This window comes from Canis lupus, chromosome 23 (assembly GCF_003254725.2).
Source record: "Canis lupus dingo isolate Sandy chromosome 23, ASM325472v2, whole genome shotgun sequence".
NCBI classification, from domain to species: domain Eukaryota; kingdom Metazoa; phylum Chordata; class Mammalia; order Carnivora; family Canidae; genus Canis; species Canis lupus.
In genome coordinates, this window is record NC_064265.1 from 31,775,993 (window position 1) to 31,799,153 (window position 23,161).

Sequence of the window (23,161 nt, forward strand, 5' to 3'; positions counted from 1 at the left end):
CATATTTATTCCTTATAAACTCAAATTTATTATAGATTCAATTTTCTTTTTCTCTGCATGGGTTTATCTTTTCCTTTCTGGGTATTTTCCTGATTTTAGAGATGCTTCCTTCCAAAGGCGTCCATTTATCCTTATGCTTCCCATTGCCTTATAGCTCCTCATGCCTTACGTTCTACATAATATTTCTCTGGCTCTCAATTTTCATTTTTACTCAAGTAAATTAAGATCTTTTAAATATGTAATTAACAGATGCCTACTGTCAAAAATTTAAGAAGTTAAACATAACAAGGAGTAGGCAAAATAGTACCCAAAACGCTGTTAATATTTTGGTGTGTTTATTAACTGGTATCCTCTTTTTCTCGTTTATTATCCTTTTGTGCCTAACAATCTAGTCTAAGCATTTTGATAGAAAAAATCATGAACCTTATTTTTAATGGCTGTCCATTTGGCTGTCTACCTTTGGGTATAATATCCTATACAAAACAATTTCCATAATGTTGGACATTTGGTTTGAAGCTGCTTTTCATAAAATGACTATGCATAACGCTTCAAAGAACATATTGCACCTACATCTCGTCTGCCTTTTGGGGTACATATTTAGGAAAGACTCGATCATAATGCTGGCTCACATCTAGTGAACAGTCCCGTGGGCCAGCCCTTTGCTAAGTGCTGCCTGGTTGTTTCTGAAGCAGCCATATGGAATTGATACCATGACTCCAACTTTTTGAAGATGAGAACACCAAAGTGTGAGGAGGTTACGTGTCTATAACTTGTCCATGGTGACCATTCAGTTAGCAAGTGGCACAGCCCAACTCTGAGGATGAATGGGCCCATGCAGTCAAGACCTGGTACCAGCCGACACTTGGTAGGTGCCATCAAGGGTGAGTGCTGGCATTTCTATGGTGAGACTTCCACGGCCCAGGTCTGAAAATGGGCCTCATTTACCCCTCCCTATAGGGAGTCTCTCTCTATCCCCATTTGTGCACCTTTCTTGTAGCCTAGAGGATAGGAAAGCAGGAAACACCTAGTACTTCCCTGGGTGCTCTTTCACTTGGAGTTCTCCATCACATCCCTAATGGCCTGGCCCACAGCTCTTCCATCTCCCTCATCTTAGCACCAGTAGCCCACCTATCAGCCACTAGCCTCTCAGAGAAGGAACAGTGTCCACTTCTGATTCTCAGCCACCAATACCAGGTGACCATGATACCAGGGAACCTGTACATCACTATAGAGGATTGGGCTGCTCCCAGCAGAGCTGGATCCTTCAGCCTCCAAAGCCCCCACAGGGCGGGTGCCCACCACTGCATGCAGGAGGGGTGAGGCTCTCTCCTGCAGTGCTAGTGTGCCTCACAGGCCTCTCACCCCCTGGGCCACCTCTGCCTTGCAGGCTGAAGAAGCTCTGCAGACTCTTAGCACACTTCTTATTCCTTTAGACAGAGCAGCTTTGCTAGGCTCTTCCCAGAATGCATCCTCCTCAGCAGGCATTTGAACTCTCTAGAGCTTCTGGAAGGCCCCGTCATAGACAGAGCTGATGTGATGCTCTGTGTTTTACCCTGGAGGTAGCAGATTTCACCATCGGGGTCGAAGCTGGCATGGAGAGTAACTCAGGTGTGCTAAGTGTGCCCTGGGGCACTCCCCAGCAAAGGCAGGGTCACAGGAAGGCAGACATGAGAGGGCAACATTAAATCCAGGGCTGGGAGAAAGAAGTTAAATTCTGCCTTTCTATTCCACTCCGGTCTCATTAGATTTCTAGCAGATTTCATGCTTCCAAATGCATTTGCTACACAGAGATGCTTGGGGTTTCTTGGAGCCCACAAAGACAGATGGTGGGGAGGGGCGTGGCTGTGTGGTAGGGGACTCAACTCTGGCAGCAGGGCTACTTGCAAAGCAAGGAGCTTGAAGAGTATGGGAGGGGATAAAGGACATGAGCCCCAAGAGAAGATTCCTGCCCAAATGCAGACTCAGAGCAACCTGGTCCTCCTCAGCTCTGCTCAATACCCACCCAGGTAGCCTGTGAGAAGGATCCACTTATGCGGAGTGGTGAGTTCGAGAATCCCCTTGGGGCCTGCTCAGTGACCCCTGATTAAGTGGGTACTGGTATCTTGGAAAAACCATTAGACCCCACACATGCCATGGCCACATCCTTCCTGCTGCCTCAGATCCTGGGAGCAGGTGAGATGGGACCCGGGAAAGGAGCTAATGCAGGCCTAGAGGCGTCCTGGTTACACACATGTGCTCCAGGTGCCACATGGATATGTGGACTTCATGAGAAGTCCCTGGATGAGAAAGGCTTACAAGAAAGAGGGCCAAAAAACAAGAGATCACAGACCCAAGGGGTCTGGCGGCAGGTGAGAGGGATGGAGAGCAGGCTCCCCTCAACATCCAGCACTGACATCAGTGGGTTCATTCGCATCCCCCTCCAGGGACAGCTCCATTTGTCCCTCTCCTCTCCTTTCTCCTTTCTCTTTTTCTTCCTTCTCTATTATTCCTTTCTCCTTTGAGGAGTTTCTGGTGTGCCCTACCAGTGGGGTTATCGTGTCCCCCAGACCCCACATCCCCCAGCCCTATGCAGTTTTTAAACCTCCCACCTGGGCCTATGGAGGGACCGCTGTGCCCTCCATCTATGATGCTTGCAGGTGCCCACTGTCCCGCCTTCTCTCCACGGGACTGGCTCCCCTCTCCAGCTCTTCAGAAGGGTTCTGTTCCCCACCCCACCCCCAAGTTCCTGTGGCTTTAGTCGCTATTTCTTCCTTGCAGGTTTGCTGAGCATGGAGACCACATTTTCCAGTCTCAACATCAGATTCCCCGATACCCGTGCACAGATGTCATATGTATGCGTATGTCTGTACATACACACACACTGTATGTATAAGCGTGCATATGTCTGTAGGAAGAAACAATCTTGTCTTTTGTTGCCTTTACCAAAAGCCCCGGCCAACCTAGGCTGCAGGGCTGAGCCCCCACCCACTTGGGCATTGCGCTCCGGCTTTGTCTTTTACGTTAGCTTCATTTGAGCTGCCTTCTTTTAGTGAGTTTATTTTTCTCTCTCAACTGGAAAATCACATTTGATCAGCTGTAGAGAGCAATCAGATACCGAAACATTGGGATTTCGCCCCAGAGACAGCCCCTCCAAAGCCGGTAGAGATTCTCTGGGGCGAGATGGGACTCCCGGAGGGACACACCAAGGCCCAGGAGCAGTGGGTCAGGCAGACGGTGGATGGGCACAGATGGGGCCGGGGGGAGCGAAGCAGCCGCATCAGAGACTGGAGAAAGCCGTGCTGAGCGGAGTGGGTTTGGGCTGGTGCCTTCTGTCTGCCTCACTGTCTCCCTCGTTCCTCTGCTCTTCATCTCTCTTGATGAACGTGGCGTGGGTGGATGAGGTGCCTCGCGTCTCAGCACCGGTGTCGGCCCCTCAGCTGCCGGGGCGAGCTGTGCGTGGGAATGGTAGCCTCCTGGCCTGGCACTGAGCTCTGCCCTCTCCTCCCGCCTCCCCCCTCTGCTGCCAGTGGGCCCCTGCGGGCCCTGGGGAGAGGGAGAGCCTGGCCACGATAGGGACTTCTTTGCCAGCTTGCTTTTCCCACCAAGGAGAGCGTGGCTCTCCTGCTGCTGTAAAAACCATCTGAGCTGCACCTCCACCCTCTGCCCACATCAACCCCCCGGGGGGCCCGAGGCAGCCCACACCCCTGAGGGACCTCCCACCACCCTATGCACCCCACCTTTATGTGGCAGCCCGGAGTCAACGAAACACCTTACTGGCTACTGCTGTTCAATCGTCCCCAACATCAGAAGCTCAACCTGCTGCTTCACCGCTGGCCACCCACCCCCGCCCCACCACCCACGCTGGGCATCTTGGCTCAGCCATGGCCTCTCCTCCCTACAGGCCGCAGAGCTCTTGTTCCTTCAGCTGACACAGGGCTTCTGTGAAAGGGGTCTGTGGTCAGAACAATGTAGTGTGTGTGGGTAGGGCTCTTCTGCGGGACTCCACAAACCTTTTTGTATTGCAGTGTGCTCCTCAAAGACTCCAGTAGGGATATTTAGTATTAACCTTTCCCTACACTCTTTTGGCCACAGGAAGCTTTTCTCCTCAGAACACCTGATGATGCCTCACGGAAAATACAGTTTGGGGAAGCAGTGTGGGAGAAGCTTAAACTTGACTCCTCACTCACGCTCATGAAAATGATCCTCGTGGATATTACCAAACAAATCAGATTTGCAAATATTTTTCATGAACTACCTATGTGCAGGGTCTCAGCTTGGTCCTTGTGGGGTAGCAGATTCTTTTGCCCAAACTACGTTCTGTGATAAAACCAGGCAACTTATGTTGGGCTTCTCTGCAAGGTTTACTTATGAGGGAGGAAAAATTTTATCAGAGAAAGAGTCTGCTCCGGGTGAACACGATCATTTACTGCTTCACAGCTACTAAGCTGACATTTAGAATTCAGGTGTCACCAGGAGTGCCTGAAGTACCACGTTATCTGTGATATTATGACATGGGTCACATGCCTGGCAGCTCACCCCATTCCAAGGAGGTCTCTTGATTTGCCATTGCTTGAGGAGTGAACTCCCACCTCCTTGAAACAACTCAAAAGGAGGAGAGGAGAAGAGAGAGGAGGGGGACAGAGTAGAAGGAGAGGAGGAAGGTAGCTGGGGAGGAGAAGGTGAGGCACAGGCAGTGCCTTGCACCCCATGGGGGCTTGGGAGAGCAAAAGTTGCCAAGCCTCCCAGCTTCTATGACAGTGTCTGTTAGGTAGGCATGGCTTTTGTTTTTTTGTTTTTTTGTTTTTTACCTGTTTCAGGTATGGGGGAGTTTTGCTTCCTAAGGGGAGTAGAGGAGAATGGTAATAATGTAGACAAGAAAGCCACTATGTGTTCTATTCCAAATAGCATTCCAAGGCCTTCAATTCCTAGGGAAGTTGCATAGACTCTTAAAGGCCCTGTGGTGGGGGCTATGGGCTCTGGTTCCAGCTGTGCCACTGCTGATGTGTGACCTTGGTCAAGTCCCTTGGCCTGTTTGAGCTCCACTGTGCTCATGCATAAGGTGAAAATCAGTCCCAGCCACAATTCTCAGATGCAGTGGTTATGAGGGCTGAGCCAGGAGCCAGACAATGAGGATGGATGGAAGTGCTTTGAGTATATTCATGAATTTGTGCAATCATCACCACTATCTTACTCCAGAACATTTTCATCACCCCAAGAAGAAATTCACACCCATTAGTAGGCTCTCACTATTTCTACCTCCCCCCAGCCCCTGGCACCACTAATCTCCTTTGTATCTCTATGGACTTACCCACTCTGGACATTTCATATATATGGAATCATATAATCTTTTGTAACTAACTTCTTTCACTTTGTATAATGTTTTCAAGGTCCATCCCCAGGATGGCACATAACTGTACTATATTACTTTTTATAACTGAATAATATTCCATTGAACGGATATCCCACATTTTGTTTATCTCTTCATAAAGTGGAAGTCAGTCTGTTTCTAATTTTTAGTCCTTATGAATAACAATAAGTGTTTGTGTGTATGTTTTCACATAGACATACGTTTTCAATTCTTTTGGGTTTGAAATTGGAATTTCTGGGTCATATGCTAACACTATGCTTAATTTTTTGAAGAACTGCAACACAGTTTTCCAAAGTGGGAAACTGTTTCTTATTCCCTCCAGCAATGAATGAGGGTTCCAATGTCTCCACATCCTCTCCAACATTTGTTATTGTCCATCTTTTTGATTATAGCTGTCCTAGTGGATGTGAAGTGGTATCTCATTATAGTTTTAAATTACATTTCTGTAATGATTAATGGGATCGCGCATCTCTTCATGTGCTTATTGGGGCTATTGATACATTTTCAGAGAAATGTCTATTCAGGTTTCTTGTCCAATTTTTAATTAGGTTATTTGTCTTTTTATTGAGTAGTAAGAACTCTTTTGTTTTAAAGATTTTATTTATTTATTTGAAAGAGAGAGAGAGTGCGCACACATGCACCAGCAGGGGGAAGGGCAGAGGGAAAGAGAGAGAGAGAGAAAAAAAGAGAGAGAGAGAGAGAGAGAGTCTCAAGCAGACCCCATGCCCTGCTGAGTGCAGAACCCAAGGTGGGACTCAATCTCACAACCCTGAGATCATGACCTGAACTGAAATCATAAGCCAGATACTTAACCGACTGGGCAACCCAGGCACCCCTAAGAGCTCTTCATATATATATATATAATAGATGCTAGTACCCTAATAGGTATATGATTTAAAACTATTTTATTTGACTCTATGGGTTGACATTTCACTTTGTTACTAGCATCATTTGAAGCTCAAAAGCTTTTAATTTTGGTGAAATCCAATTTATGTATTATTTCTTTTTGTTGGTTGTGCTTCTGGTATCATATCTAAGAAACCATTACCTAAATCCAAGACCATAGGATTTATATCTGTGTTTTCTGCCAGTGTTTAATAGTTTTAGCTCTTATGTTTAGATATTTCATCCATTTGAGCTAATTTTTATAGTGCACTCTTTTAAGATAGTCACTTCGTTTTTATTTTTTATTTTATTTATTTATTTTAAAGATTTTATTTACTCATGAGAGACACAGAGAGAGAGAGAGGCAGAGGCATAGGCAGAGGGAGAAACAGGCTCCATGCAAGGAACCTGACATTGGACTCAATCCCGGGACTCTGGGATCGCACCCTGAGCCAAAGGCAGACGCTCAATCGCTGAGCCACCCAGGCGTCCCACTTCATTTTGTTTTTAATTTGAGTTGGGTCAGGCCAAACCCTGTGTGGATCACCATTTTGCAAGTTCTGAGCAAAGGTTCTATGAGGGCTCTCTACTTCTCTGTTAGGCTGCCTGCTTTTTGTGAGTTGGTGGAGAATAACCTAGAACCAGTTAGGAAGAGAATTTGGAGCAGGACCTCCAGCATCAGTACAGGCTGATGGGGGCTGTCATGGGCAAGGAAGTGTGCTGGGTCTCCTGATGAAGAAAGCCATAGATATGCTTGTGAGCTGGCCTCAGAACTGGGTGAGGCCTTGCCAGTTTATACTGAAGCTGACTGTAGGTTCTGTGGGCTCAGGCCTGGCATGTTCACTCAGACATGTCCTCCCAGAGCCCAAGCACTGGTCTGGTTTCTGGAGATCTGGGTCCTATTGTGTATAACCAGCTTTGTGTTCCTAGGTCACTCACTAAATCACTCTAAGCCTCTGGATCTTTCTCTGAAACAGGACATTGGGGACCTTGTATTAAAGATTTTGATAATTGCTTAAGTCACAATGACATGAGGTACTGCTAAAAGTTAAACTGGTTTGATCATGGAAGTGTTGAGTAGTGTTTCCCCAAGTGTGTTATCATACAAATGTGAGACACAGTAATTGTGTGGTCGAATGACTGAGAATCCCTAAATAAAACACAAATAGGTTTCTTTATTATGGGATTTTCCAGAGCCTTTCAAAGAAGATGTAGCCTGAATCTATTGGAGGGAGATGTGCTATGCAGCATTTCCTAAATTAGTTTAACTATGAAAGAAATATTGTAAAATGTGAATGCTGCCAATTTCAAACAATGTGAATGAAACCACAGTCCTGGAACTGGTCTTCTGTCTGTGTGTGATGCTGTGTGGATCAGGGGCCACATTATCCAACCTTGTGTATGGAAGTATGCCTCCCAGAGTGAACCTCACACATCGGTGAGGTTTTATAGGCACACCAAATAAAAGTCCATCAGTCTGGCCTACATGTTGGAAAGAGACTCTGTTTTAGCCTGTGGGTCTTTTCTGATTTTTACTCCTGGCTGATCTGACATTCAGGGATGCCCACGTTCCTCTCTTGGGCAGCATTGAAGGGCCACTCTGCCAAGAATCCAAGAATCCTCCTGACTTGTCCCAGATCAGTAGGGCTTTGGTCTTTGATCATGTCAGAGGTAGAAAGCCAGGTGTCTCTGGGCTCAGCTACCAGCACTAGTGGCAGTAGAACTGACCAGGCCATTGGATTTTATAATTTTAGACAAGTGTTTGCAATATTTTACATTCTTAAAATATAGATTGAGAGTTACATGTTGGATAGCAGGTTTGGAGGTGGGCATGGGGCATGAAAGACAGAGTTCTGGACCTGAGACAGGTAGATGCAAAGGGACATCAGACTGCAGGCTTTATTTTGCACGTAGTAAAAAATGGTGCATATGGGCAAGTGTTCATTATATTACAGCATAAGTATGGCCATTTGGGCCAGTTGATCTATCTGGTCTGTTTTCTCTCTCTCCACAAATCTGGAGGCTTTCTGGCATCAGCAAGATCACTTCCTTGAGGGTCTTTCTCAAAGGCTAAGGAGACCTGCCCACTGCCCACCTTCCCTTGCTGACCTCATCTGGTTCGGCTTTGGCACATGTCTTGCGAATTTTCTTCACCAATTGAGTATGTTTTGCTGGTAGAACTGCTAAGGAGGTCTAGATTTCAAATATCCATCCTGTTCATGCTGGGACACAGGTGAGGCTAACACAATCTCTGCTCCTGGGGACATCAGAGCCTCATTGAGGGAGACTGCACCCACATAACCACATCACAAGGCTGAGAGTAGTACGATCTCAAAGGAAGGCATATATAGAGAGGAGTGGAAAATTGTTTCCAGCTAGTCTGAAGGACAGGACACCTTCATGAGAATAGAATGACCTTTTAAAAGAGTCTTTAAAGATGGTAGGGCTTGAATACACTGAGATATATTCAAAGTTGGAAGGACTCATGTGGGTTTTTCCAAGAATTCATAAAGGGGAGCTGCAGTTATATGACAAGATAATGTGCTAGATCAGAATGTGCACAGTCTTCCATACTGGACTCTGGGGGTTGACAATTTAAAACAGGTTGACACCTCTTTCTGTTCTAACACCATTTCATTTGAGGTTCAGTGATGGCTTCAGAAAGTGGGAGGGTGCTCCTCTTAGTACTTTATTTTGGTAATGAGTGAAAAAGCTCATAGCTCTAAATACCATCTATATGCTAATGACTGCAGAATTTACATCTCCAGCCAAGACCTGAGCTCAAGAGTCATATATTCACCTGCTGACTTGACATCTCCCCTACGATGGCTAATAAGCTTTTCAAACTCAATGCATCCCACTCGGAACTCTTGATTTTTCTCCTTCACATCGATTGCTCCCCACTCTTTAGCATCTCAATAAATGGCACCATCACAGATCCAGGTGTTGAATCAAGAAAGTTAGGTCATTCTTTTTTTTTTTTTTTTTTTTTTGGAAGTTAAGACATTCTCTTTTTTTCCAAACACACAAGGGTTTATTTACAAGCTCGAGCTTGGGTCCAAGTATACCCGACACAGCGGAGCAGGGACTTGGACCCCGAAGTGGGTTCCAGCTTAGTTTTATGGCCTGGTCTAGACATTCTTGACTCCTTTCCTTAACTTAATATCTTCCCTAGCCCTGCTTCCACTTCACCAAATTCTGTTGGCCCCACCTTGAGAATACATTCTTGTCTCTGCTTTGTTCCATCTCCACTGCAGGGCTCAGCCCAGTCTACCATGCCTCTCTTTTTAATGAAATCAATTTCTTACCAGCCCTCCTTGACCAGACCCCACTCTGTGCTCTGAGGTATATCCTTCTGCTCTGTCCAGGCCCACAGAGGTGCAGCCACACTGACTTTCCTGCTATTCCTACTACCCTAAGGTCATTCTTACCTGAAACCTTTGCACACTATTCCCTCTGTCTAGAGAATTATTTCCTCTGATCTTTTGTGTGACTGGCTGTAAACTTAAAGTCTAAAGCACCCTCTACTCCTCATTCCTGTCCTTTCATTTCCCCTGTTCTGTTGTCTTCAAGGCATTTATCAATGAAATTTTTTTGTGCATTAATTTATTGTCCATCTCCTCCCCTTCTCTCCTCACTAGAATGGAAGCCCCATGAGCTCTATGAGAGCAATTTCATTTTTTGTCTAGCTCATTGTTGCATCCTCTGCACCTGCCACCTCATAGGAGCTCAAAAATATATTTTTAACATATTTATGATGGAAATTTTCAAACATATACAGAAGTAGAGAGAATAGTATAATGAACCCTCTTCTATGTATCACTCAGCTTCAACAATTTATCAACCCGAGGCCAATCTGTTTTCATCTATCCCCCTGTATTGAAGCAAATCCTGGTTATCATATCACTTCATCTGTGATATTTCAGTGTATATCTCTTAAAGATAAGGGTTCTTTAGGAAAAAAAATAACTACAATACCATTATCACATAATTCATAGTAATCCCTTAATATCATTGAATATCCAGTGAGTTTTCAGAACTGAATGTCTTGCCTTTTTTTTAAGTTTATTTGAAGTAGGCCCTAAAGAAGGTCTTTAAATTACAATTGATTTTTGGTGCCTTTTGAGCCTCTGATAATCATAGCTCTCTCTGCAACTCTCTTACTTTTTCTTCAAACCTATTTGTTGAGGAAACTAGGTCCAGCAGGGTATCCTATAGTCTAGGTTTGCTAATTGCATTCCAGTGGTGTTGCTTAACATGTTCCTCTGTCCTCTGCATTTCTTGCAATTGGAAGAGGTTTGATTAGACTCAGGTTTGTTCCTTTGGAAAATAATACCACTGCAGGCTCACAGTCTTCTGTCAGGAGGCATGGTGTCCCTGGTTGTCCCTCTGTGATGTTAGAGGGATTGATTCTTTTCATCCAGATCCAATATTTCATTTGAGTTTACAAAATGTTAACATTCTAATTCTGTCATTCTTTCTGCATATATTAGCTGGAATACTTTTAGAAGAAGCTTACCCTCATTAGTTATTTGGTTACCCTGAGGTATAGTTTGTATAAGAATGGCAGAGAAATGCTTGATTCTTTCTTTTATCAGATTTCAGGATAACAGTCTGGTTCCTACATCCTCCAAAGTTGACCAATTAGGATTTTTGTTTTAAGTATCATCATGAGCTCATAGATTTAAATATACTTGATGCATTTCAATCAATAGAAATATGTTGAATTAATGAGTGAATAATTGAACAAATGCAAATTTAGAACTTTCTATAGGCTTTCAGTTTTTTCTTTCCAGACTTTATAGTCCCAGATTTCATATGCAAAACCATTGCATGATTTTTTTTCTAGAGTTAATTCTATTCCTTGAATTTTTACTTAGTACTCTGGGGTTTAATTGAATAAGTAAAAAGCAAGCCCTGCTTTTAGGAATATTCTTATCCATCTGCTACTGAACAAAACAGTTTTAATTAGATCTCAAATCACTTCATTATCAAAATCCACTGATGTGTTTGCCACCTGAGAATGTGCTGGTCATTAGCCCAGAAGCAGCAGCACTGACCTGGGCCTGGTTCAGGCTCCTGTGCTGTGGGATTGGGCCAAATATCTCCCCCCACGCCTTAGTTTCCCCACCTGCACATATAGAGATGACACAGGTCATTACCAGGGCTCTTTCTAATTCTTATATGATATGGGGTGCCTGGGTGGCACCCTATTCGTAGTTTTGGCTCAGGTCATGATCTCAAGGTTGTGAGATCGAGCCCTGTGTGGGCTCTACACTCAGTGTGGAGTCTACTTGAGACTCTTTCCCTTTCACTCTCCCCCTTTTCCCTCCCCACTCACACTCTTTCTCTCCAATTAATCAATCAGTCTTAAAAAAAAATTCTTATATGATGGGCAACTGTCCTTTCTTCTTGCTACATGTAACCTCTAGATAAAGGCCATGTGAACATGTCAGAGGGGCAAGCAAGGCAGCAGTGCAGTGTTGAGGAGTTAGGAGGGAGAGGCCAAGAGAGAGAGGCCACCACCACACATAACTCAGCCAGCTGCTCAGAAGGACCCATGGCTGGAATACATTTGTTATTCTGCGAGCTGTTTTCTTTGAAAGCTTTCTAGAGTTTGCTAGGAGCTGTGGGTGTTCATCAGGTTAGGAGAGATTTCTGGAAGTGTTTGGTGGTCTGTCTGTCTGTCTCTCTTTTTAAGATTTCATTTATTTATTGATGAGAGACACGCGGAGAGAGGCAGAAATACAGGCAGAGGGAGAAGTAGGCTCCTCACGGGGAGTCCGATATGGGACTCGACCCAAGGACCCCAGGATCATGCCCTGAGCTGAAGGCAGATGTTCAACCACTGAGCCACCCAGGTGTCCCTGTTTGCCTCTAAAGGAAGAAACATGAGGGGCTGGGTACAGGAGCCTGGTGCTCTAATGCCTGAACCCTCCCACCCCTGACCCCGCATTTCCTGATAGGGCTGCCCCCACACCTTCAGTTCCCCTGTTCCCTGTCCCTGCGGCCCTCCCTGGAGGCAAAGGCAGCTTTGCCAGCCCCTGGCAACAGTGCCTGTCTGGGAATTCAGACATTCAGAATGCCAGGGAGTCTGCTGGCATTTTCCTTTTGTCTGCACAGGGGTAGATTGTATGAGAATCGATAGCCTGTATTCTGGGAGCTCTGATGAACAGGCCTGCTGCTGAGTAGTTGTCTTCATCCCGCCCTCCAGTCACAGGACCCTCATCTTCCCATCTCTGTCAGTGTGCAACCCAAGAGCCCGAGAGGAAATCAGCTTATCTGATGCTCACGTGGACCTGATGAAGTATCCGGAGGTGATGGAATGTCTCTTCTTCCTGCTTCCCAACACTAGCTGCCAAGAGCTGGAGGACGATGGCCTTTCTATTAGCCAGGGATGGGGCTTGGCAAATAAGGGGGTGTTTTATCTTCCATGGCATCATCTTCAGCTCCTCTTACCCCCTCTGTGGGAGGAAGGGAGGCTGCAATCCCGCTTCCATCCCATCACCCTCACAGTTGTCCATCACTCTTCTCTTCCTGGGTGTGCAACAGTGGGCAGCAGACTCTAAGATAGAGGAGGTTTGCTCTGGACCCTGCAAGGGGCTGATACGATGAGGAGCCCCACACCTTTCTCCTCAGCACCCTTTAAGTACTGTCAGATTATTCTCCCATTTGAGGCGCCTGAGGATAAATGGATGGTCAGAGTCCCGTTGGTGGTGGGAAACCATCCTAAGAGGTGGTTTTTAATACTCATTTAGAAAGAAGAGGGAGTGGTGATACAATTGGAGATCCATAAGAAAGATAAGGAAACTCACACCCTTTCCTAACACCACATGCAAATGTTAAATCAAAATGGATCATAGACCTACATTTGAAAACTAGAACTGTAAAACATGTCAGAAAAAAAAAATTGTGACCTTAAGGCAAAGATTTCTTAGATATGACTCCAAAAGCACAATCAATAAGAGAGAAAATTGATAGATTGGACTTCATCGGAATTAAACCTCTTGCTCTTCAGAAGATTACGAGACATGGCATAGACATGAAAGAAAAGATACTTGTACCTCGTAAATCCAATAAGGGATTCATAGTCAGAATATATGGAATCCTTAAAACTCAGTTAATAAGAGGTCAAACAGGGGTATCTGGGAGGTGCAGTCAGTTGAGCAACTGACTCTTGGTTTTGGCTGGGGTTGTGCTCTCAGGGTTGTGAGATCAAGTCCTGTTGGGCTCTGCGCTGATCATGGAGTCTACTTCAGATTCTCTATTCCTCTTCCTCTGCCCTTCCTGCTTGTGCTTTCTTTCTCTTTTCCTCTCTCTCTCTCAATAAATAAATATATTTTTTTAAAAAGTCAAGCAACTTGATTTTTAAAGTGAGGAAATATTGAATAGGCATGTTGGCAAAGAATACATGCAAGTGGCTGACACACACCTGAAAAGATGCTCAGCACCATCAGTCAGCAAGAAAATGCAAATTAAAAACACAGTGAGGTACCACTTCACATGCACTAGGATGGCTATAAATTTAAATTTTAAAAAACATGGAACCTTTGTATAGTAGTGGGAACGTGCAATTGCACAGCCACTTTGGAGAATTGGCAGTTTCTTAAGTTAAACCTGAATTTACCATATGACCCAGCAATTCCACTCCTAGGTTTCCACCCAAGAGAATGAAAACATGTCTCCACACAACACCTAGCTTGCACAAGTTCACAGCAGCGTTATTCATACTAGCCAAAAAGTGGAAATAATACAAATGTGTATTACCTGGCAAATGGATAAATAAAATGTGGTACATCCATGCAATGGAATGTTATTCATCAAGAAAGAGGAATGAAGTACTGATACATGCTATGAAATATATAAACCTCAAAAACATAAATAAAAGAAGCCAGATGCAGAGAAAATATAGATAGAATCTATGAAATATCCAGAAAAAGCTAATTGGTAAAAACAGAAAACAGATGGGTGGTTGCCTGGGGTTGGGGATGGGAGCAATTATTGGCAGCAAATGGGCATGAGGGAGCTTTTAGGGGTGATGGAAGTGTTCTAAAACTGGATTGTGGTGATGGCTGCACAACTCTATAAATTTACAAGAAATCTTCAAACTGTATACTTAACAATTAATTTTATAGCATATTAATTATACTTCCATAAAGCTATTTAAGAAAAAACAAAGAAGGTAGAGAAGTAGATTCCAGCATGTGCTTTGCCAAAGGTACCACGGGGGAGAGGGAGAAAAGGGGAGAGTGGGCTCAGGAACCCTTGGAACATGCGTGTCTCAGGGCAGATGCAGAGCCTGCCTGGTCCAGCCCGCTGAGCTGAGTCCTGAGCACCTTCTGCTTCCCCCTGCAGGAGTGACAGCCCTACGCAGCTTGCGTTCGAGCCTTAGGCCCCTGCTCTTTGCAGCCTCTTCCCTTTGCAGCTCCTTCGCTCTTCATGTCCCACATAGCACAGATGTCCTCCTGCTCCCTGTATCCCCTTGGCCACTATGCCTCTCTGACTTGCGTCACAGCCCCTGTCCCAGCTCTGGTGTCAGTCATCCCCTCCCACCCTCTCCATTGTCCTAGAACCTGGTGCTCTGCCCACTGATGGGCTCACCCTGCTCTTCGGGGTACACCACTGGTTCATGAGATGGCTGGGCTTGGCCTTGTCAGGAAGGGTCTCAAATGTGGGGAGGAGGAAGACTGGGTGACTGAAGGAGCTGACTGGGTGGAGAGAGTGTGGGGTCAGGGGAGCTGAAGGGCAGCATGTGGGATGTGGGACGCACAGCACTTCCCTGCACCCACAGGAAGAACTAGAGCAGCCCAAGGAGGCCTGTCTTGGGGCCATAACCCAGCAACTGGAAGTAGGAGCAGCTAAGGCCTTTTGGGTTGACTTTGCTGAAGTTCAAGAATTGAGACCCCCTGAAAGGTCAACCCTTTCTGTTGGCTTGTTGTCATTTACTTCTGAGTGTTAACCAGCCCCACAGAACTTTGAGGCTAATTTTGGAGGCCTTATTATGGGGTAGACCCTATAGAAAGCAAGCAATAGGCATCAGTTCACTCAAGCCTCACAAAATCCTTGGAAGTAGATGGTGTCTTGTCACTCCATTTTGCAAATGATGGAACTGAAGTCCAGAGGTAAAGCAAATTATCCAGTGTTTGAAAAGCGGTCAGTAGCAGCACCTAGATTGGAGCCCAAACAGTCAATCTAGTTCCTCTGCCTAGTGTGGGTTTGATGGTATAAGAAGCCAGACTCTTAAAGGCCCACTATGAGAAGGCTGGAGGCCCTCAAGATAAGCTCATCCTCTGAGCCTAGTGTGGGGAAGAGGAAGGAAAGGAGTAGGAGAGAAGCTGACATGCTCTGGACAGAGGAGAGGCATGGATCCTTCTAGGGATGTGTCCTGGGAGCCTGTCTGCTGGAGAGAAGGGAGCCAGATGGGCAAGGCACCCAAGCTTAACTCTCTGGCTACATCTGAAATGTCCGCATAGATGGAAGCCTGGGCCAGTAGCTCTGCCCATCCTTTTGCACACCTTGGCATGGGCACTGCAGAGCCAGTACCTTCTTTGGCCGCAGCCAGCTTGCAGGATGGGGGTCTATCTTCTGAAAGAGCAGTCTGTAAGGCCAGTGTGCTGGTGGCCAAGGACCAAGGAGAGGGTGCTACCTATGTAAGAGGGAGGGGGACTGCAGCAGAGAGGTGAGGAGCCGTATTGTACTCTGCCCAGAAAAATCTGAGCATGACGGGGATCCCTGGGTGGCTTGGCGGTTTAGTGCCTGCCTTTGGCCCAGGGCATGGTCCTGGAGTCCCGGGATCGAATCCTGCATCGGGCTCCCAGCATGGAGCCTGCTTCTCCCTCTGCCTGTGTCTCTGCCTCTCTCTCTCTATGTCTATCATGAATAAATAAATAAAATCTTAAAAAAAAAAAAAAACCTGAGCATGGGTCTTTCTTAGGGAGGATGGGGGCTCCCAGTAGCAGAGGGCTGGGCCTACAAGAATCCACTGACAGAAGACTCTTGAAACTTGAGAAAATTTTTGCCTTCTCCTAGTATGGCTTCAGATTCAACCTGTACTCTTTGAGTGCCTGCTGTATGCTTGGCTTCCTGGACAGAAGCCTTCTCGTGGGTTTTGGTGGGCTCACTCTCTTCTCCAATCCCTTTTTCTTTTCTTTGATTTCTGCAACCACAGTATCCTCTAGAGAAGGACCTCAGGATAAGAGTACTTGTGAACCGTTCCCTCCAGCATCCAGTGTCTAACAATATTATGCTGAGACCAAAACAGCACCTGGGGAGTTGTGGACACGACTTTAAAAACCCGACCAGCCACTAAAGAGTTACCTGCCGTAACATACACTTAGAGAATTGTGCCTCTCTTGCGTTTGGCGGTGATGACCCAGGGGGCCCAGAATGAGTTGTTCATAGAACTCTGAGACTGCAGGATGATGGTAACCATGGAGGATGGGCCATGCCTCCATCCACAGGGTCTTATACTTCCATCTAGTTGGGACCCATACTTCCACCTAAAGGCCCATGTCCCTATTCAAAGGGGCACCCCTGTCTTCATCTAGTTGTGCCTTGTGAGGACACTTCTGCCTACCACTGCCACCACAAATTCCCTGACTGCATTGACTCAGGTACTCTGAAAGGCTCTACCCCAAACCCCATGTGGGAGGAGGCCTCAGTCTGCCTCCTGCCTCCCAGAGACCAGCCTTCAGAGAGCAGGGCAGGGAGACCCTTGAGGAGCAGTCCTGAGCTCCTTCAGGGCTATTCTCCTTCCCTTTCCCTTCAGCTTGATTATTATTCCAAAGGCCTCGTTATGGAAATTACAAAATAATGGTTCTGCAATTTGTGCATGTGTGGCTGTGTGCACGCTAATTGTCATCCGTGTACCCTCTCAGAGGGGCTGCAGGAGAATCTGGACGTAGCTCACTCTCTGCTGCAGCCTTGCCTTCCTCCCCTCCTGTCCTCTGTCACCTGTCACCGCAGCCATCTCCCTTCCCCAAGGCATGGGGAAGGCATATCTGACCAGAAATGACCACCCCAAGCCCATGTGTAGACATGTCCAGAGGGGCCCAGGACTCAGAGAGGTTCCTTGTCTGGAAGAGGAGATGCACATCTCTGTCTGTGAAGCACACACACTGTTTTAGCAGAAAGCCTGTTTATTTGGGGTGGCTTTGGGGGGCTGGTGGAGATAAGGAGGCACACTGCCCCCTTAGCACTGTCACTGTGGCAGATCTACCCTGGCTTGCCCTATCCTCTTGGGTGGGAGTGGGGGGTTATTTTCAACGTTTGGAAAGGGGATGCAGGGGAGAGGGGTATATTACCGTGAATCCTGGTCCAGACGTGATGCTCTGAATGGGGTGATATCTTGGCTTCAGAGGGAAGTTCCCAGAGTGGGTGGAGTGGCTCTGAGCCAGAAGTCGTTGAAGGGGAAGCCGGGGCTGAGGCAGAAGGCAGACAGGGCAGGAAGAGACATGAGCAGGAACAGCCTGCCTCAAACCCAGATTAGTCAGATTCTTTCTAAAGGAAATTGTTCAGGGAGAAAGCTAAGCTTTCTTTTCCAAAAGGGGTAAATTGCTTTAATGGAATTATCCCTGGGGACACTCGGGGTAGAGCAAAGGCAGAAGCTTCAGAGGTCCATGTTTGGACAGCACGAGGACAGTGTGGTCCGGAGAGGTTGAGGGGTAAGCACGTGTGAGAAGGACACGGAAGCATGTGCTGGCAACAGGACAACTTGGCATCTTTAGGACCTGAGTGCCAGTGAGCTGGCTGGGGGTCATGATCAGAGGCTTCAGCCCCCAACTGCTCTAAGCTTCGATCAGACTCTGGAGCAATGCAGACCTGGGCTGAATGTCGATTCTCTGGCTTACAGCTAACTGGAGGCCCAGGGATGAGCTACTTAACCCCGCTGTGCCTTGGTTTCCACGTTTATTTAAAGGTGTAGTGACAGCACCGACTTCGAAGGCTGGTGGGGGAATCGAACATGACATCGTGACTAAGCGTTTAGCACAGGATTCACCCAGAGCAAGTCCTTGTCCACAGTGGCCGCGTGCTGTTATTACTGCGCATGGTTATTGGGTTGTTTTAAGAATTCAGTGATACGGTTATATAATTTGTTTAGCTCTAACACAGCCCCTGGCATGAAACCACTGTGTATTCAGTGTTGATGGCTTTCGCCCCCAACCTCTTCTGGGTCAGACAGACATCCTCCATTCCAAATCGCCATCCCATCTCCCACTAGAGAAGTGAGGTGAGTCAGGTTGGGGTAGGGGGTGAGGAGAAGGAGCAGCCCAGCCTGGGATTCCACCTTACACTCTCTGCCATCAGCGAAGCTCACGAAGTCTTTGAGGAACTTCAAATTCCTGGTAGCTTTGAGTATGCTCCTCACACGTTCTTAGAATGTGTGGCATAAAAGGAGGTCTTTGGGAAGAATTCATTTTAACCTATTTTAGTAAAAAGCTGTGCGCAGGGAGGAGGAAGGGAATTGGCATAGAAATATCGCAGGTGATTTCAGGTAGAATCAGATTTGATATAGGAATTCAAAACTCTTGAAAGAGATGGGGAGACAGAGGTCAGACTAGACCACCGAATACTGTCAGGTTGGCCACCAACTTCAGAGAGTCTGTAACCAGAAGATCCTGTTGACCATGGTCACAGCTGCCTCCAGCACTGAGGCAGGTGCATGCAGAAGAAACAGCTGGAGGTCACTGCAAATTGTATGCCGTGAGAGGGCCTCTCATTGGCAAACTCTAATCCAGACCCACAGGCCAGCATTCTGGGAAATGTCAGTCCCCTGCTCCTAGCCTCTGTGAACCTAAAGGAAGCATAAAAGGTGGTGGGGGCTGGTTTCCCAACAGATAATCCATGGAGGTGGGGATCTGACCCTTTTAAGATTCAAAAGTCAGTGATCACAAGTGTAGAGGCAGGATCCCCTTCGGGATGGCAAGAGGACACAGAAGGCTCCACCATTTTCTTGTGGGCAGAGAGCTCAGAGCCACACAGCTCAGGGGGAGGAAGGGGAAGGAGAAGCAGAGGCCTGGGTACCTCTCTGTGAGGCAGATGGAGCAGCAGCAGGAATGTGAAGATCTCAGCAGGAGAGCCAGGCTGGGAGGCATTAAATGCAGGCCCTCCCCAGCATGGGTGATTGGCAGGGTAGGTGGGACTCAGAGTTACAGGAAATCTTATGCAGTTCCAGAGGACTCCTGAAACTGAATCAGGACTACAAGAAGAGCCTGGGGAAGCTAGGGTTCAGTGGGAGGACTGCAGCATCACCATGGACAGACATGAGAACCATAGGGCCAATGGGGATATAAGACAATCTTATGATGAATTCAGTTTGGCATGAATCCAAAGCCACCACCTGGGTCAAGCAGGACTTTGGACGCAGAAGGGTACAAACATGACCTGGAGACAGCCCTTGCTCTCAGAAGCATATGGTTTAGTGAGGAATGATGATGATGGTAGTGGCAGTGGTAGTGACGAGGAGGAAGATAGTGATGAGCTAAATTTTTTGACTGCTTATTATACAAATTATTTTACATGGATTATCATGCTTAATCTCCAACAGTACAAGTAGGTACTCTTATTATCATGTACTAGCATTAAATACTATTATTAACAGGAGCTAAGATTATTCCTAATTTATAGATGGGGAGCCTGAGGCTTGGAGAGGTTGGTGACTCACCTGTGGTCACAGCTGGTAGGAGGTGGAACTGGGATCTATCTGTGGACTCCCTGACTCCATATCCTATTGTTGTAATACAAGACAGACAGCGTTGGTGCGATGCCGGGATGCAATGCACGGATGGTAGTCAGGGGCCTTCTGGGAGGAGACATTCGTGCCAACTGGGAAATGAGAGGTCTCAGTCATGGCTAGGATAGGAATGTGAGGTAAGGCATAGGGGATAGGCACATTTCCGGTGCAGAGATGGGTGAGAAAGACATCTAGAGAGTAGGATCCATGTTAGCAACATCTTAGAAAGTCACTAATAGTCACATAGTAGGGAAAAGTGCAAAAAAAGAAAGTCTGAGCTCTTAAAAGTTTGTCTTGCCTAATACCCACTTTTTTGCTCATTTAACATGAGTACATGAGCACTGTTGACGTACTGGCAGGCAAAGTTGCGCAGGGAACTGGGAGCAGCTTGGCGGGGGAGGCAGGCAGGTAGACAGACAGCCATACCCGGGTGGGCAGTTCTGCCGTGAAGGCATATGGGAGTCTAGGACTGGTGCAGAGGAGGGCAGTTCTGACACATGGGTGGGAGGTTCTCAGGCAGCTGCCAGGTGTGGGTGGGCAGGGGCAGCGAGAGGCTGGAAGTGAGCAGGATCATCGACCCTGAGGGGCCGTGGCATAGCCACGTTCAGGCACAGGGCTTCTTTACCAAGACAAGGGAGGCCTCAGAGGCGTCGAACAGGAAGGTGGCCCCATCAGACCCCTGTTAGTGGAAGATTTCTCTGGCAGGTGTGTCGAGGAGGCAGGCAGACATTGAGGAAACCAGGCAAGAGGTGACAAGACAAGGGCTTGCACTAAGTTGGGGACAGGCATCAGGAGATTTGACAACAGAGAGCTCAGAACGTGGAAAGGGCAAGATGTGATGACCGTTGGATTCAGGGTGGGGAGGGAGGCTTAGGGAAGCAACAGGTCATGGGAAATGTGCCTGTCGGCTATCCACAGGATACATCCTCTGCACAAAGATTGAAAACAGAAGAAGGGATGACACAATTAGGGCAAGGCCCGGGTCCCAGCCTAACAGGCCTGAAATGGGGCTGGGAGTGAGAGGGAATGGGGTAGGGTGGGGTTCCTCTCTGGCACAAGGAGAAGCTTCTCCCGAGTTCATGGAGGGTTTAGGGTGGGGAGTGGCAGATGGGAGGTGGTGAGCCTCCTGTTATTAATTGTGTGTTGTAGGCGGGAGTGAGTGCTACGTGGATCAAGTTAATAAAAGCCTACACCTTAAAAATAATGATATTCAAGGCCAAATGAGCCCCTCACATTATCGATGCCTCTTGCTCCATCCCCTAGCTTTCCAAGGAAGCCTGAAGCAGTCTTTGAGGCCCTGGTCTCCGTGGGTCTCCAGTCCGATCCTGAGGCCCCCTCACTTCCCAGGGGCAGGTGACAATGGCACTCACACGGGGTTGTGTTTGTGGTGGCAGAGCTGTGAAATAGTTAATCTAGGCAGAGAGTAAAATCTTTGCTGGATATGGTTCCTCCCTCTCCCTTTTCAGGAATAGATTTTTTTCTTAGCTCAGAGATAACGCCAAGAAAATGATATAAAAGTAAAAGGGAAAGAGAGGGAAAGGAGAGAGAGAGAGAGAGAGAGCAAGAGAGGGAACACAAAGTGCCTTTAATTTGAATAGCTTTTCCCCATGTGAAAAAGCGACAGTTCATTGCAAAATATTTATCTTCATTACGGTTGGTATCATTATTGATGGAGAAGCCCCATAGACTAATGGGAAAATTTCTCTAGAAGGCCTGAATCCAGATGAGCTAAGTCTCCACTTTGCCTTCAACGTGCTGGGTGAGCACAGCCTTTTAATTTCTAGGTGCCCCCGCTGACCCATGGGTACAGCCGGGAAAGACAAGTCCTCGTGGCTGGACCGACCTCTCAGAGCTGGAAGAGGTCTTCTAGCTCAGGGTGTGAGCTGCTGGTGGCACAGACTGCTTCTTGTTCGCCTTTGGATCATACAGGCCCTTTCCTAATAAAGGCGTGTGTGGTGTGGCTGAATGATGGATGGATGGTGTGAGAGCGAGCGTGTGTTAAAGGGATAGGTGGATCAATGAATCCAGTTGAACCATTCATTTCTCCAAAGGGTCAGTGGGGTCCAGAGAGGAGGCTCACACCCATTAGCTGCGGAGTTGGCCTGAGGTTCAGCTCTTCCTCCCCAGGGGCCTTGCTGTCTCTGTCCCTTCTGCTGAGAGGTGTTGTAAAGCATAAATGAGAATGTGCTCTTGCAGTTATTTTTGCTATTCGGAATAAAAGGAGCTTATAAAAATCAAAGTATCATTTATCATGATGGATGTTCAAGAGGCTCAGGTTAGCAGCCTTGGAAGCAGTAATTCACAGTAAAATCAAGCCTCGTATGTGTTCGCCAATCAGCAGCAAAGGCGGGGAGCTCCCCGTGTCCCCCTTTCCCAGACAAGCCCACTGTGGCTCTGAGAAGCTACCGTGGGACTTGCCCAGGACTTCAGAGGTAGCCAGGGTTTAGGAACTGGTTCTGGAGCCCAGGTGTGTGGAGTCAACAACACTCAGAGTGAATTTTGCTGTCTGGGTGCCCCCTCCTGTGACATTCTGGGGCCCGGTGTGGAATATGCAGCCGTGAGCAGGAGAGTCCCGGGCTCAGAGCTGTGTCTTCTGCTGCCTGAGTCAGTGGATTAACACACAAGGTACTGAGAACGTCTCTGACTTTGAGGAATTCCTGGAGGGGAGCTGAGTGTGTCTTCCCAAGCTCATTACCTGGTCTCAGAACTTTATAGCCATACCCCATAAATTGGTACCACGTGACATTTGGCTGTTTGCTTGGAAGAGACGTCAGGGGTGATTTAGAGCTCCTGCGTGAGGGTTTCCGGTGTGTGTCAGCCCATGGAAAGCTTGTGGAGGATGGAGACCTTTCTGGGTTGTTTTCTCTCTTCAAACCCAGCCACTTGCAGGCCCAGGTTTACTGCTCTGAGATTATAAAGATGCTGAGGAAGCGATACTGGGCCTGGCTTTTCCTGTGGCCGCCTTGGATGGCATCTGCTTGTCTGGACAGAGATGGCATCACACGTGTCTAATGCAGGTGGCTCACCTTGTCCTGGGGGTGTCATCCAGTACCCTGGGCACACACTCATCCCACACAGCTATAGCAGGAGGCATCCAGACCATTCCCTTGCTGCCTGCCTCTGCTGCAGCCACCCCCCTCCCCCCAGCCATGACTGGCCTCCCCCACCACGTGTCCATCTCAGCGCATTACCGACAC

General features: G+C 47.3%; 1 protein-coding gene across 3 annotated transcripts in view; it reads left to right on the plus strand.

Moving 5' to 3' along the window:
* The window catches only part of EPHB1 (EPH receptor B1), a 474,027-nt gene that overhangs the window by 293,980 nt on the left and 156,886 nt on the right, over nucleotides 1-23,161 (plus strand). The window lies entirely within an intron of this gene.